General features: G+C 38.8%; 1 long non-coding RNA gene across 2 annotated transcripts in view; it reads right to left on the reverse strand.

Annotated features, from left to right (window-relative positions):
• LOC125610547 overlaps window positions 1-16,817 on the reverse strand; it is a 220,935-nt gene extending 204,118 nt beyond the window's left edge. Inside the window, exons 1-3 of one of the 2 annotated variants that reach the window (XR_007340536.1) lie at window positions 16,736-16,817; window positions 16,311-16,477; window positions 11,334-11,511 (exon numbers count right to left, since the gene is read on the reverse strand). This is a non-coding gene — a long non-coding RNA (uncharacterized LOC125610547). Of the gene's footprint in view, window positions 1-11,333; window positions 11,512-16,310 lie in introns of both variants that reach the window. The other variant, XR_007340535.1, reaches the window with a different exon arrangement.
• Between the last annotated feature and the right edge of the window lie 254 nt (window positions 16,818-17,071).

The raw sequence follows: 17,071 nt of genomic DNA on the forward strand, positions 1-17,071 counted from the left end.
TGTGACTGGTATCCCTGAAGATAAAAAAAAAAAAAAATCTGAGCACAGACAGGTATGAGGGAATTCTGTTATGATCAACTCTTATTTGGGTCTCTGTTCTATCCACCAACTGTCACCATCCTGAGCCAATTCCTTAAAAGACAGATGATTGATAGGTAGTTAGGTAGGTAGGTAGATAGATAGATGAATGGTGATATATAGAGACCTGTATTATTGGATCTGTTTCTCTGGAGAACCCTCACCAATACAACTCTTAAAGATAATAGAAATGACACTTGTTTAATACTTCTAGTCTCTCTCAAAGTAACTATACTCCAGAAAGCCTATGAGAGTAGAGGGTGGGAACCCCTGAGCATCTGAGTCCCTGGGCTACTGGAGACACCAGGACCCCACTCAACTCCTAATTGCTATGCTGCAGAGTTTTGCTAACTTAGTCTTCCTCGGCCTTTGGAGTCTGTCTGCCTGCAGGTTTCACTGCAAATGACTCCACTGGAAATCAAGGTGAGGTTCATTTGCCTTTCAAGGGTTCTGTGTGGAGCTGAGCTGTATGGGACCATGCCCCTCCATTCTAACTACTCCCACCTCACATTCCCTCAACACCCACCCCAAGCCACCAGGGCCAGTCTCCATAGATTTGAGGTCTTGTTATATTTACTTTTGAAACTGAGCTCTTTCATTTTAAAGCAGCAGATCCTGGTTATCTAGATGGATTTGTTTAATTCTGAATCAGCCTGAGCCAACATCTGTTCTTGCCTTGTTTGGGGAGGTCCCGCAGCCCCCTACCCCAGACACTGTCCTCTGTGCAGATGTGTCAGGCGTGCCTGTCCAGGGTAGATCCGCCCTAGTCCCAAAATTAACGCTCTAGAAAAAAATATTTAAGTGGTAAAGTAGTATAGGTCATTTTTTTTCAATGCTTCTGGAGAGTCCTGCAGTGACATCACTTTGCAAACAATGGCTGTGACTTGTTCACCTGAGTAGCTTCAGCATCTAGCTTGTAGTGAGTGGATATTCAGGAGTGAGGGATGAGTGGGATCTACCTCTGCAGTTTTAAAACACCCTATCAGCCAAGAGTAAACTCAGTTTCTGCTCCTTTTTACTTCTTTTCAAGAAGAGACATCACCATATCAGCCAGCAGATCAAAATGTATGGGCTCAAATCATCTTCAGAGTAGCTGGGGCCTCTAGGCATGAGCCAGGACACCCAATTTGCTTCTATCCTTTGGAGTCCAGAATACTGCAGTATTTCCCTATTTCCACTATAGCAACTAATAGGTAAGTGGCCTGTCTTTTTATCTAACAAAATGGCATATATTAGGAGAGCCAAACATTACAAATACTTTTCTAAAGTGAGCATAATCATATAGAATGAACACCTACTGAAAACCATATCAAAAAATAAAATCTCCACTATAGCAGTCAAGCAAACTCCAGGTATTAGTGTGTTAACTTTATTTTTTAATAATATGCTTTTGTCTGGACTGGAACACATATTTCTTTCAGAGGATCAACTTTACTTACTATATTTTTTAAAGAATAATGATTTGTATCACTAGAGGGAGACACAGTTTGCCAAAAAACTATTACCAGGCAAAACTGAAACTTTCCAGTTAGGAATAAAACAAGTAAAGCTACTACATATTGTTTTACATATTCATAGCATTTTGTGAATTTAACAAATTCACACTGAGAGTTATTGAACTGATGGGGATTTTTCCTTTCTTAAATAATAATAAGCCAATGAATGAAAAGATAGAAATGGAAATTGTCGAACTCTAACAAAACAGTAACATTCAAGTATAATGTTGAAATACCATATTTTTCCCTATTTCAGGACAATAAAAATCTATACAAAGATTGTATCTATGTGCTTAAGTATCTGCCTTTGCATACAGCAGCTTACCCAGCATAATAACAAATTAATCTAAATCTCTCCAAATTAAAGGAGTCAAAACTGAATTCTGTACTTGCCTCACAATAGAAAATGGGAGACCTGATCTTGAGATCTTGGTCTAGAAGTCAAATGTCAGATTTCTAGTTCTTCATTAAAAAAACAGCAATGTCTGTGTATGTGTGCACAGTTTGTGTTTAAATTACAGTTTGGTAAAATATGATTGTTTCTAGCAGTTGAGTTTGTTTTGTTTTTGTTTTGTTTTACAAAATAAAAGCTTCACTCTTATTTCCTCCCACCAAAGACATTTAAATTCTTAATGTCTGTTCTAAAAGTTTAAGTTTTGGAGTAGCTTAGCATCTGTAAGCAAAGTCAATCTACAAAAGGAAAAAAAAATAGATAAAAAGTGAAAACAGCCAAGCATGGTGCACCTACCCATAATCCCAGTAACTCAGGAGGCTGAGTCAAGAGAATCACAAGTTCAAGGCCTGTCTGGGCCACTTGGCAAGGCCTATCTCAAAATACAAAATTAAAATTAAAGGTAGGCATATAGCTCAGTGGTAGAGTGCCCCTGGGATCCACAGTACCACTAAATAAATAAACAAAGTGATAACAATCTTCTGATTGTCCACACCCCGGTGGACAACTGGGTATAGTACTGAACTTATAAAATAGGTCAACTTACACTTTCTTAGAATGGCCTCTCTCCTGCCATTCCTCATCCATAACTCTCATCCCTTCCTTAAAACTTTTTGTGAAAACTTCTCCTTTCTCTAGACCTTTTCTGTTTTCTTTCTCCCAATTTTCTAATTTCACTGCCCCTTCAGTACTTAATATAATTAATTTCTGATCATGGTATTTGTTCTACTTATTGAGTACAGTATCATATTCCATAATCATTTTAAAGTAATATTGGTTAGGCATTTAGCAGGAATTTCTCTCCTTTTATGCAAGTTGCATCATTTTTTTAATACTCCAATCATTCAATGACCTTTAATAAAAGCTATTCCACCCCTCACCCTACCCGTGCCTTCTCTTTCAAAATCCTGTCCATCATGATTGACATTCAGCTTGCCTGCTGCTAGTAGCACTCATTTTGTCTCAAGTCATTCTATTTCCAGGGAAAACCTAGAATTAAATGCAAGGGTTTGAGAAGAGGTGCAAATCGCACCTATTCACTGCAGTGAATGTCACTGAATACCTTGGAATTCTATATGAAGGAACTGATGCTAAGTCCTTCCATCAAGAAGCCAGACCTAAGAAATGCCATTCTGTAACTGGAGCACTTGAAGCTGGCCTATGAGAGTACAGACCCCCTGGGTGCCCTGTCACAAGTTCTACATGGGAGCAGCTCCCGTACCAGGCATGAGGTGTCTTCACTGCCACAGAGAACACATCCCTTGATAGTTCTGGACACTGATGCTAAGTAACATTGTCAGGGTCCCCACAGCTTCAAAAACAGCTGTGAATCTTCCCCAAGTCTATCATGAGAAAGTCAAACTTGCCATAATGTCACTGTGCAAGGTAATGAATTTACAGTTTATGTTCTCTGCCACCTATCACAGTTGGTGATTCCACAGCACAAAAAGAAAATGGAAGTTGGGAAATGCCCTGGGCAACATTACGGCACAGGCTATGTCCTAGCTATAGTGGTCTCATTGAAAAGTCCTTTCTCAGTTTTCACAATGAGCCCTTGCTGACACTGTCAATTGCTAAGATGTGACACTACATGGATCACCCTTCCCTTGTGACCTCACAGATATCTGAAACTTCCTGCTGACACTTGTGACTATCATCAACCTCTCCAGGCTCCAGAAATGGTGATGCCTAACACTTGACCAAAAAGCATATAAAATCAATCATCAACAAAATTTTCAAGCACTGATATTTTTTTAAAAATACCAAGGGGAAGAAAACTCCCTGAGTATAAAAAGTCAATATAAAGTCTTAGTAGCATTATATTAAAATTACTCCCCCTTTGATAGTTCACTGGTGATGGCACACTTTAGACAGGGAAGACAAAGGGGGCGTGTCAGTCTGTAATACAGTCATTTAAAAATGATTTCTTGTCTTCTCTGGGAAGTATTCCAAATCAGAAGTCAAAGGACAGCTGTTTTACCCTACCCCAGATGTTTTTGGAGATCGCCAACATACATTTAGACTGAGAGTCAAGACCCAGACAGGGATGTTAAAAACATAAAATAGCACTTTTATGATGCATTTAAATTAATTTCTCTTATCATTTAGAATAAAATGAAGAACAGATGGTGAAGACTTAGTTTAGAGTGAGAGCCATTAAAATAATCTTAGCTGGAAAGAGTTTTCCATAACAGAAATTCATAAACCATAAGCATTTAGGCAAATTTTTTAAATGGTCCTAATGTAGGAAGAGAATCTGTCTCATGACAATTATATTTCATACACTAAGCCGATACGTAACCAATGCATTCAGGATTTTCATATTACATTAGACTACTAAAAATGACAAAATGTCACCAAAAGGTAACTGGAAAAATATCTGTGCAGCTGCATGTCATTGTCTTGAAAAATATACTCAGATTTTATAATTATTCAGGTTTAGATCTCAACTTATTTGTCATCATTTTTATGTAACCTGTATATGCCTTATATTCAGGGGTAGAAATATAATACCTGGAGTATTTGTGGTGGGTAGTGGGGATTGAATACAGGGATGCTCTACAATAGCCATATCCCCAGTCCTTTTTATTTTTTATTTTGAGACAGGGTCTCTCTAAATTGCCCATGCTAACTGTGAACTTGGGATCCTCCTGCCATAGCCTCCAGAGTTGCTGGGATTACAGGTGTGTGCCACCATGTCTGGCCTATTCCTATACTTTTAATATAATAATGGTATTTGTGGCTTCTAGATTTTGAACTCCTCGTTCATTTCTCCTGAATTTTTTTACAGATAGTAACCAATTCAATCTCCTCTGCTAAAAGGATTGCTCCCTCCAAATTCAGCTGAACGATTCCTCAGAAATCCACAACCATTTTTCATTGTGTTGGTACATAACTTAACATACACACATACTACACATTACTTTGACACACACACACACACACACACACACACACACACACCTGTATTTTAGGAGTCCTCCTGAATGACATAAACTCTGCAGCTGTTGAACTTCAAATGCTGAGTCAGTCATTTTTGGCTAACACATTCTGACAATAGCTATAATCTTATTGATAACTCCCAGTGAAAAAACGATTGTTAGTGATGGTAATGGAGCCAGAGTTTGATGAAAGAGGTTGGGGTTGGTCCAGTAATAATAGCTGAGGCATAAAGTTTAAACCTCTTTATTGTGTAGCTGACCCCAATTACATCTCAAGACAAATAACACCCTTTACTCAAACACCTGGTACCAAATGTGGCCACTTCAAATTTCTCCCTCGTGGGAGCCTCTAATCATTTCAGGACCATTCAAACAATGAGCATTAATTGCCAGTCTTATATTTGATGGGCTGCACCTCTCTGAAGTTGAGCAAATTATTTTTTAAAATGCTTTGGCTTATAGAGAATGATTTGTAAAAGCACTTTCATTTACTAATGCTTTGTAAAAAAAAAAAAAATTAATGATGCCACAAGCCAAGGTGGAGATTAGGCACATGACAGACAGTTCATGCAAAATGCAGCATGCTCTCTAATGGCACATGAATGTCCTAGTTGCATCAAAATAGAGCAATGACTGTGTTTACTTCAAAATGATAAAACTGTTCAAAACATGAGGAATTGCTACTTGGCATTAACACTGCAAAATTACTTGAGACTAAAGCACAGAAAACATTTTAAATTCACTTGGGACTTGTGGAAGGGAAGATCCCAGGTCACTTTTTTCTGTGATGATAGCTTACATAAATAACAAAGATATGGGATCTACCTCTGGAATCAGCTGACAGAGGCTGCAGTCCTTAGCTAGGTAATTTGGGCAAGTTACTTATCCTTGCTAATGCTTAGTTTCTCATCTATAAAATGGATTAATAATAGCACCTATTTCAAATGAGTTAATGAGTGTAAGAAATCTGTCACTACATCTGGCCCACAGGAAGTGTTAATCTATATTTTTACTAGGATTATGGGTAGAAAAAATGGCTCAGAAAACATCTCAGCATTTAAGTATATAAAACATATTCATCTTTAATGAAGTAATGGGACAAATTTTGAAAGGATTGCTATGTTATATACCTATTCAGTTATTTATTCGTTTACTTAGTTACCAACCCAAAACCTTTATGCTAGATTCTGGACTAAGTACATATTCCTCCTATCTCCAACACACTTATAGAGGAAAAAATAAGATCCTCAGTGAATTTGTGCTGTAACTGGGGTGTGGAGCTGGGCATAGAAGAAATGAGTTTAGGCCATCTAAGAGGAGAAAAGAACAGCTCATCAAAATCAAATATCATCATATGAGCAGGCAGATGAACCACTGCCAAATAACTTGTTGCCCTCATCATGACAATTATCAGTTCAAAACTATACAACTTGTTCGGTCATTATTTTCTAGATTGGAGCAGGACTCACTAAATTGGTAGTCCATCTTGGCCCCCAGATCTTTTTCTCTCATTTAACATCCATTTGATTTTTCTCTACTTTATTTTTCTCTTGCCTATTTTGATCCTGCCTTAAGTTCCACCCTGAAAAGTCCTTGAACTGTATAGAGCTCAATGCCTTAAATATCAACCTAAGTAACCTCTCCTTGATTTTTTTGTTTGTTTCCTAACAACAAGTACCGTCAAATAGGATGAGATAAGCAAAGAAACTGAGAATAATTTTTTCTGGTCTTACCTGAAAGCAATATCAAAACACAGGATGCATTCTCAAGAAGCATACCTGGTTCTATAATGCTGCAATTGTCTAAGAAGCCAAAGAAGATAAGGGAACTGAATAGGAGAGTGCTAGTATATAACCAAGTGCTGGAAGACCTCTAAGCATTGGGGTGGTGAACTCCTACTGGGCTTGCCAAAGACTTTCCTGGTTTCAGCATTTCGCACATCCTAAGAATCTCCTAGTCTAGTCCCAGGCAAACCAGGAAGACTGAAACACATATAAGCGTACTTGTCTCTTTTCCATGGATATGTTTTCCTTACAATAGTACTGTATTTTGTTCATTCACCTGATATTTACTAGTGGCTCCAAGATTCTAGGTCATCTTCTAGGTGCTGCAGATGCTTGTCCCTAATTTCACAGAGATTGCATTCCAAGAGGGAAAGAGAGAGAACAAAACTAGCAACTAATTGAAAAAGGTAAGTGTTATGAAGAAAATTAAATCAGACCATGAGATGGGGAGTGAATTCTGCAAGTGGAAGTTGGAGACAACAACTGACCTGAGCCCTGGCTGACAAGGAGCTGGCTTGGGAATACTCAGGGCAGGACATCCAGTGGTGAAGAGGAAGCTGGAAAAAGCCTACAGCAAATACTGACCAGAAGGAAAACCAGCAGGATCTGAGAGCAATGGTGAGGGGCAGAGCACTAAGAGGAGCTCCCAGTGGCAGGCAGGGCCAGATACCTGGTGGTGCAGACTGGTAAAGGGTTTTAGATTTTCCTTGAATTGTGCTGGAAGCTCTCTAATTCCTGAAAGCAGAAATAAGAGGAATATAGAGGTTCATCTGATCTAATTGACTTTTCTGAAATCTCAAATATAATGAAAAATGGAATGTAGGGAGATAAAGCAGGAGAGAACCAGGAAGGCAACTGTGGCCCACATGTGTAATAACTGCCTAGACCAGTGGGTCTCAAACTATGTCCCTGAACCAGCACGTTTAGCATCACCTAGAACCTGCCAGAAATGAATTTCTGGAACTACTCCAGAATAACTGTGTCAGAAGCTCCAATGTGTGCTTTGCAAAGCCTTCCCCATGATTCTCAAGCAGGGTAGAGGGTAAGGATCTCAGATCTAGAGCTAGGGCTGAGGACACATACAAATCCACTTGGGGGAACGTTTAAAAAAAAAATCAGTGCTGAATGAAACCTCAATCAAACTAAGTCATAATTGTTGAAAAAGAGCCCTCTGGGGATAGGTGCTAATAGACTGAAGTATAAAGAAAGAGAAGTTACTCAGGAATAATCTTAGGCAAATGGGTGGCAGCCGGTGAATGTCTATAACTGCTAGTTAACTTCCTATTGCCACCCTATTCTACACCAGTTTATTTTCCTATTAAGTCACACCCACTAAGATGCAAATAGAATTAGGTCACTCAGCTACATTAATACAGTTTTTCTCCTTTCCAGGAAGTCTTCCAATCTGCTATTCACATAGCAAACCCTTAATCCTGAAAATTATAGATACAACCCAAACACCAGAAACCATGCTAGATGTGTCAACAGAAGGAATTTAATGCAGGCAATTCATTTCACAGGTATTACATTAAAAGGCTAAAGTACTATAGTAGCCCATAGATAAGGCCTGTGAAAAGCAGCTTCCCTGCCCTAGGCCTACAAGAACAAATCTTCAGCATTGAGAAGCTCAGAGGCAGCACTGGCTAACTGGCCAGATGTTTCCTTGGATTGCTGCTTCCTGGGGGTACATTGGGGAGCACAAAGTTGGAGCTGAGACAAATAAGGAGGGGTATGTTTCGCCTTTTAGGGGATGCTGCATATGGGTAATTTCAAAACACCTGGGAATGAAAGCTGTTAACTGCCACTCCCAGGGAACACTGACAAGAAGAAGCAACAGCCTCTTCTTCCTCAGTCCTGCCTGCCAGTCTCACTTTAGTGTCTCCTACTGGCAGAAGCTAACAGGGATCACTGTCAGATTACCAAGGTGAGTATGGGATTGCTGGCACCAGCATCCCAAAGCAGATCCTTCCAGAGCAAGTCTGGAGCTCCCATGACTGGCACATGGAATATAGGACACTTTCTCTAGGAATTCTTTCCTGATCCTTACCCTAGATCCAAGGAAGTTCTGTGCATGTCCTCATGCACAGAAGACACTGTTGACCCCTTCCATCCTCAGCTGCCCTCCTCTAGTTGCCTGTCTCCTCCACAGGACCACAGGCTCTACAAGGGCAGGGAATGCATCTGATATGCTAGTCAGGGTCTTCTAGCACTGCTAGTGTCTGGGCACAGTAGGGGAGTATAAATAGGTGCTAAATGTGCCAAGCATTGTACCAACATTGGAAATATGAGATAAATACATGAAAATTCTTTCTCTCCAGGAATCAGTAGACTATTAATAAAAAAAAAATTGTATGGTGATCTTTGGAAACAACACCAATAAGCATTTTATTTTGACAACATTCGTTAGTGAAGTTTTACTCATTCAACACATAAAAAACTTGACAAATGAAAGGTTCTCATAGAAAAGCTGAGATTCTAGAATCACGATGTGCTTAGGAGCTCCATAATGCAATCTAAGAATTTAATACAGCAGGCTAACATGTCAAACGAGTGATCATCTTCCTGGACCACAGCCATACCCAGGACTATCCATCCCGTGGCCAATAGCCCAAATCTCCTTTCTTCAACTAAGCATTCACGATTATCTATAAACAGCCTTGTACCTGCAACATCAACCTTGTTTTTCAGAACTCTTGATTCTGATCTCAGCACACAGTCTAAATGATTTACTTGTTACTCCCTAGACATTTCAGGAACAATCCCATTTCAGGAAAATTCCCATTTCTTTAAAATATATAAATTTTTTTGTCTAGCAAGAATTTATTTTGATATAAGAAACAAGATAAATATCAAAATTTATTTGTACCCAAATATCTAGACAGCTACAGTATAAACAAACTTCTCTTCCCCAGGAATTTTAAATATCCTTTAATGTATTCTTAATTCTCTCTTTGAATCTATGTCTATTCTGAATGTTCTATTTTGTTCTGTGAATCATTTATCTCCTTTGGCATAAGTGATTAAAAAAATATTTTAATTGCTGGAGCTCTCAAACCCTAAGATGCTTTGACACTATCCCTTACTAAGGGCCTTTGGGCTCTTTAATCAGATATGTTGTTTGCATCAGTATTAATTAGAAAATCTCTTGAAATCTCATAGGTTCAACTGCAGCAAGGGTTTCTTCTGCAACTCATAATTTTCCACCTCTAGTAGTAAACCAAAAGGCAAAAGCCATATTTTGTTCTCTCCTATGTTCCCTTACAGGAGCCATACTCTATGAGAATGCTCTCGCCTGTGAAAGGACAAACTGAAAGGCTATTGGTAAAGGGTGAAGCTCATCCTCCACAAGCAAGTAAATGAAGTAGGTTCACAGAGAAAAAAAAAAAACTGCGGAAGGAACTGGTGGGGTGAGGGAGGTCCCAGTAAGAGGCCTTTATCCTATCCTGTTGGAGTGCTGCTTCATCTATAGCTGCTCTCAGAAGCCCTAACTAGAAACATCATCTTCCATTTTTTTATCATTCATGAATTACACACACACACACACACACACACACACATACACACACACTCTGCCATTTCTACTGTTGGGAGTGTCCTAGTTCAATGACTATGACACACTCAACATAAAGACAAACTTGAAATCTAGCAAAACACCACTACGCTTCTCAGCAAGGTTGAACTAGGTGACTATTCATTGTTATAATTACAGCTACACATGTAGGGACTTCTGTTTGAGCAGTTATAGAGCTCAGTTTTGCCTCCCACACCAGAGCAACAGAGAATATAAGGCTCTTTTCTCTAATGGCCAAAACACACAGACCATGACGGTCATTGGTCACTGCAAAGCACATTCCCTTTTTGGGAACCTGAAAATGCAAGAGAATTTCTATCTTCCCTTAATTCCAGGCTGTCACTGGACACCAAGATGTCTGATGACCTACTTAGAGTTCAGTTGTACTGCGAAGCCCAATATGGTGGCCTGTGGTCCATGCAGTTTTGGTACTGGAGATATAGTTCAGTCAAATTCAGATGTGCCATAGGTGCAAAATATACACTGGATTTTAAAGATGTGGTGTGAATAAATAAAGTAGGTAACTCATCCTACCTAATTTTTATGTTGATTGCTGACATGCTAATATCTTGATAACACTGAGTTCCATATTTTAATGTTATCTTTTCCATTTTCTTTTTTTAATGTGACTAGTAAAAAATTTTATATGACATAGGTAGCTTATGTCTGTGGTTCACATTATATTTCTATTGTACAACACCTATCCACATGGTTGTCTTAACCATCTAGGCAGAGAATTGCATTAGTACGTTTAACAAGACAGGCATTAGGCAACATTGAGTCGTCCCTCCATCTGAGTCCACACAGTGTATCTGATAAAAAAGAGCTGTCCATCTGACTTGAATCTTCTTTTAATTCAAGTAATAAGTCAACTTGCTTCAAATAGTTGAATCTCATGATACACAGCACAGAGTTCAGAAAAATCCCTGTCATTTCAGAAAACAGATTTGCCTGTTTGGCGGAGTGGCTAGGAGAAACCTGTTCTCAGCAGGGTTACCCATGATTACTTACCTTCACATAAAGCTTGTCCTCAAAGACTATAAACAAACTCTGTGACAGATGGATTTCTGATTGCCTCTTCAATTGGGCTCTTGAGGCAGGAGAGTAGAGGACAAAAGTAGCTCTAACTCATCTCATTTGGGTGACCTTGGATGAGGTACTTAACTCTTCCAACCCTCAGTTTCTATGTCTGCAAAATGAGATATAGAAATATTATATCCATCTATAGTTTTTTGTCATGATTAAATAAGCTAATCCTATCAAACACTCAGAATAGTCAACTATTATTCCTTAAATTATACCTTTTTTACTTTGTCTAGAATAACAATAATTATTGATTTGGAAGGATCAGAAAATGATACCTCGATTCTAAACAGTCCACAAATTTACAGAGTTAAAAGGTGAGGCAATGTTGGTCAGTAACCTCCTTATTTTCCTTTGGGTCCAATAATGCTTTCTGTGTAGAAACTCCAAAATAGACTTCAAGGTAAAGCAACACAATACAGAAAAAGCCCAATACAAGTAACTTCATATGTTCTTTCCTCATCCTCTTTTCTTCTGTTTCATTTAGATATTAAAAAAATTAACCAAGACACTTTGTTATTTTGAATATGTAATCTGTATTAGTTTCCTATTTCTGCTGTAACAAACTACTATAAAATTTAATGGTCTAAAGGAAAATAATTGTGTTATCTTACAGTTCTGGAGGTCACAACTTTAAATTCAGTTTCACTGAGTTAAATCAACGTGTGGGTAGGTCTGCTTCCTCCTAGAGGCTCTGAATTGGATTCCTTGCCTTTTTCGGCTTTAGTGGCCACCTGCATTCCTTGGCTTGTGGCCCCTTCTTCCATCTTCCAAGCACATTACTTCAGTTTCTATTTCCATTATTACATTTCTTTCTCCTCTGACTCTGGGGACTCCTGCCATCCTCTTATCTATGTAAATACATGAGGTCTACCAGGATAAACCCCCACTCGAGATCCTTAACCTAATCACAGCTGCAGAGTGACTTTTGCCATATAAACAAACATGCACATTTCCAGAGATTGGTCATGGACATACATGGGAAGACCATTATTCAGCCTACCACAAACTCTAAAAAACAGATTTTTTTTTAAGAATCTATGTTATTGTTATGATATGGCACTGAAAATAAACTGTCTCTCTTGAGCATGAAATGTTCTAATAAAAAATCAAAGAGGCAGGCATTAACACAGATCTATTAAAGTCACTCCCCAGTGCTTTAATGACCCCCCTGCCTTAGCCTCTCCCTGTTCCCCACCCTGCCATACACCTTCATTCTACATCAATTCTCTTCATTCTCTTATGTTTTCATGCATGTGCTCTCCTTAATCCAGTCAGCCTATTTCACCCTTTATATCCTTATATTATTTTATCTCTTTTATGACATCCCATATCTTCTGCCTCCTGTTTATCTGAGTGTATTAGAGAAATAAGTGCAAATTTTGATTTTTCTTTAATTCTTGAGTGCTCAACCTGACATCTAAGCTTAGCATGTACTCAACGAGCATTTGTTGAATTCCTTAGTTCATCAGCTTAGTATGTGAAGCAAATTATCAGACACAAAGCATATAACTTCCTCTTCTGGCCAAAATTAACAGCAATCAGATTTGTCCTTCCACCTTAAACAACTAGAAACCCACACAGAGCACAAGAAATAATGTTCAGACAGAAGAAAACAGGTATGCAGGGCAATGACACGGTGAAAAGCACTTTCTGAACCTCCAGATAGAAGCCTGAGAGTTTGGCGTGGCCGAGAATACAGAGTTCTGAGTCTGGAAGGAGGTGAGTAGAATTCACCAAGCATCAGGAAGAAGGATACTCATGGACACTGTTCCTAAGGTTTGCAGACTTAAAACGCCCCTCAAATGCTCAGTTGAGTACTGATCCCTACAAAAGATGAAACTATACAGAACAGTACAAGCAGTTAGAAAGCTGAGGGCTGGAAATAAGTTTGTGGTTCCACTAGCCAAAGTGGAAAGCCTTCCTAAAATCTGAGCAACATCCTTAGAAAAGCATTGCCTTTGAAATGGGACTAAATTAGCCCTAAGCAAAAGGCTGTTCTAGACTCCCCCTTACAAAGGTTAAACGCAATCCTTGAAAGAATCCATCTGGTTATAAGTAACTGCACCCAGAACCCAGTCCAACACTACTTAAAGATACACAACAAAAACCAGCACCGAACATCAATCACAATGACTAACATTGCCAGTCACAATGTAGACAGTAATGGCTGACATGCAATCAAACTTTACCAGAAAAAAAAAAGAAGGGTAATATGTCTGGGAGATCAATTAATTTAGAATCGACTCAGAAATGACAAAGGGGATGGAATTAGCAGATAAGAATGCTAAAATAGTTGTTGTGTTTCTTATACTCAAGAACCTAGAGAGAAACATGAATGTAATTTAGTGAGCAAAGAAGATATAAAAGACTCTTAGAATTTCTAAAGATGAAAAATACAACATCTGAAATGAAAATACACTGGGTGAGTATAAAAGATACTGTTGTGATCATTCCTCAGTGCATCATTCTAACTATTAGCTATATGTCATTGGACAATTTCTGTCCATAGAGACAAAAGTTCTACAGAGACTCAACAAACAACAATAAATAAGTGCACGGTTGGAGGTATTTTTAAGCTGTAAGGTTCAGGACAACAACTCTGTGCCATGAAAACCTAAATACATTCCAATTTCATGGACATCAATGCTATGGATGATTGAGGCATGATTGTGCATGTCATAATCCATGAATTTAATTAAAGTTATGATGTGAACAAAGAGTGTCCATTAAACAAAAAGAATTTGGTCTTGGCAAGTGATATTTGCACCAATTTGCTTAATTAGATCAGTACTTTTAAAACAATTTGTACAGCATAGGATTAAAGGGCTGAATTTCAAAGGATTTAGCAGAAGCCACAATCATGGTTTCAAACAAATCATCTGCAAGAAATTGTAGGCTGAAAATAGCAATTAGCAGCCCACAGAAAAAAAATTTTAATGGATACCATTTCTATCAATTGAATAGCCATGTATAATATGGTTTGGCTTGAATCACTGATAACTTAACCTTCACCAAATTTTTTAGAGTGGAAGCAAACTGCCCCCTCTTATTTATTTTACAACTACATTTCAACTAAAAATTAATGCCAGGTGCAAATATACTCGGAATTATTTTGGCTTTGCGGGGGGGAAAAAAAGGGGAAAGGCAGGGATGATGAAACTCAGTCCTAGTCTCAACTCTCCAAACTTATGTTTTAAATAAGCAAGTGGGATCCCTAAATACATGGAATCAGTCCATAGACACTGACTTAATAAATCTACTTTCAGTTAAAGTCATAATTCAAAAGTCCATTGAAAATATATTTTATTTATTCCAAAACAAACAGCTGAATCAACAGCCCTACCCATTCCTCTTCCTGAAAGAGAAAAGTATTTGGGGTGGGAGAAGAATAATTCTAAGAAGATAAATTTTTTAAATTTTAATTTAAACTAAAGGAGATGCTTCCATTTACACCAAAACTTGTTTCAGAGGCATTAACAGAATAGTTTACCAGTCTTACCATTATCTAGTTTCTCTCACTTAAACTTTCTCTTAATCCTTAATCAATTAGTTTTGCTATTTTACAATAACATATTTCTAAGACACTGAGATTCTCCAAAATCCTTGATAACTCTTCTGATCCAGGGTGAAATGCTAAAAAAAAATCTGTTTTTTAAAATAATGCACATATGTCCATCCCCATTTTTCCTACTATGCTTTCTGTGCACACTGTTATCCAGTTAAGAGCAGGATGCAGAGCAAGAGCATACCATAGTTATTATAAATGCTGATAGAAATTCTCTTCCTCCAAGTGAAACCTCTTAAACAGAAAAATTCACAGCACAATGAGGAACTTTAATCAAAATTAAACTCAACGTCTCCCAAAGACAGATGTGGATTTGGACCTTACAGATTACCATTTTCCAAGGCTTTAGTTGAATTCTTGGAGAACATTCTCTATGTCTACCTACACAGGATAAATACCCTAAAAGCCTGTGTAAGTTCCTATTAGTGGGTTTTGTTTTGTTTTGTTTTGTTTTTGTTTTTGTTTTAATATTTATTTATTTATTTTAGTTTTCGGGGGACACAACATCTTTGTTTGTATGTGGTGCTGAGGATCGAACCCGGGCCGCACGCATGCCAGGCGAGCACGCTACAGCTTGAGCCACATCCCCAGCCCTTGTTTTGTTTTTAATTTGGGGAGGGAGGGCTGCCCAAAGTAATCTAGTTCCTCATGAATCCCCTGTTTGTCTAAACAAAGACCCATAGGATACATGGGTCCCTGAATCAATTTGAATATAATTTTCCAGGCAAATGAATGTGAGCTACAATCAGCTTATTAACTGCACCAAAATATCAGACAGTAAAAGGGATTCAGAACATATTTTAAAATGCATGTGCATTTTGCATGTGGGTCGACCATATCTACTTGAATAACTAATCAGCACTTTGAATTTCATTAGTTCAGCACTGACTCTTGATCCACACACAATTCTCCCACCCAACCACCCAAATCTACTCCTCCAGGTTTCTCTTCCAGGAAAGGCAATTTCATTACTCCTGAACTTCGTATCACCTTTGCATTCTCATGTTCAATGCCTTGGAAAATTCTGTTGGCCCTGCCTTCAAAGTTCATCCCTACTCTCACCTGGTTGACGCTTCTCACTCTTCCCTTCTACCCTGCCTTTCCCCTCCATCTGAGGATGCGGTAAACAGGAGTCCTTCCTGTCGCTCTCGAGGCCCCCTGTCCAGGTTGCTGTGCCCCCTGCCACCAGTCCCTTCGGTGCCCCCATGCACAGCCTGGAGGGCTCCCCGTGTACCCCAACCCCTGCGCCCCTCCTTCAGGTCCTCATTCAGAGGCCACATTGTCACTGAGGCCTTCCTGGTACTGCGCCTGCACCCGCAGCCCGCTCCCACGCCTACCTGTTCTGGAACTCTCTGTGTGCACCGCTCTCTGCCTTACGTCAGACCGTGAGGTCACACGACAGGTCCCACCAATCGCTGTCTTCCACGTCTGCTCAGCACCACGTGACCTGGTAACAAGCTCCGCCTCTGCGCTCGTGGATTCCGCATCAGCACATTCGACCAAACTTGGATGGCAAATAGTTGCCCGTAATGCAACTATTTACATATCATTTATGTGATATTATATACTTCATGCCATCTTAAGATGACTGGACGAGTACAGAGGGACGTGTACAGAGTGCCTTAGATCATGTGCAAATACTAGGCCTAACCCAATATGAAGGGACTGGCACATCCCTGGGTTTTGGTATCCTTGGCAGGGGTCATGGAATCAACCCCCCCTCCCTCAATAAGGGACAACTGTTATTTATTTATTCATTTACCTTCTTTCTTCTCCCACCAGCAGGTAAGCCCCACCAGAGCAGGACTTTGTACTGTCCTTTCTCCTCACTAAAAAAAAAAAAAAAAAAAAAAAAAAAAAAAAAAAAAAAANCCACATACAAACAAAGATGTTGTGTCCCCCGAAAACTAAAATAAATAAATAAATATTAAAACAAAAACAAAAAAACATCTGGCAGGTGGTAAGTGATCAGTCAACATTTGTTGAAAGAAAAATGATGCTGTGGCTCTTTTAATTAGATTAAGAGAATATGTTGAGGTCATGGGTAAGACTCTCAGTCTTATACTGATTTTTTCATTCTATGTCTTCATCCTAGCTT

This window comes from Marmota marmota, unplaced genomic scaffold (genome assembly GCF_001458135.2).
Source record: "Marmota marmota marmota unplaced genomic scaffold, marMar, whole genome shotgun sequence".
Taxonomy (NCBI): domain Eukaryota; kingdom Metazoa; phylum Chordata; class Mammalia; order Rodentia; family Sciuridae; genus Marmota; species Marmota marmota.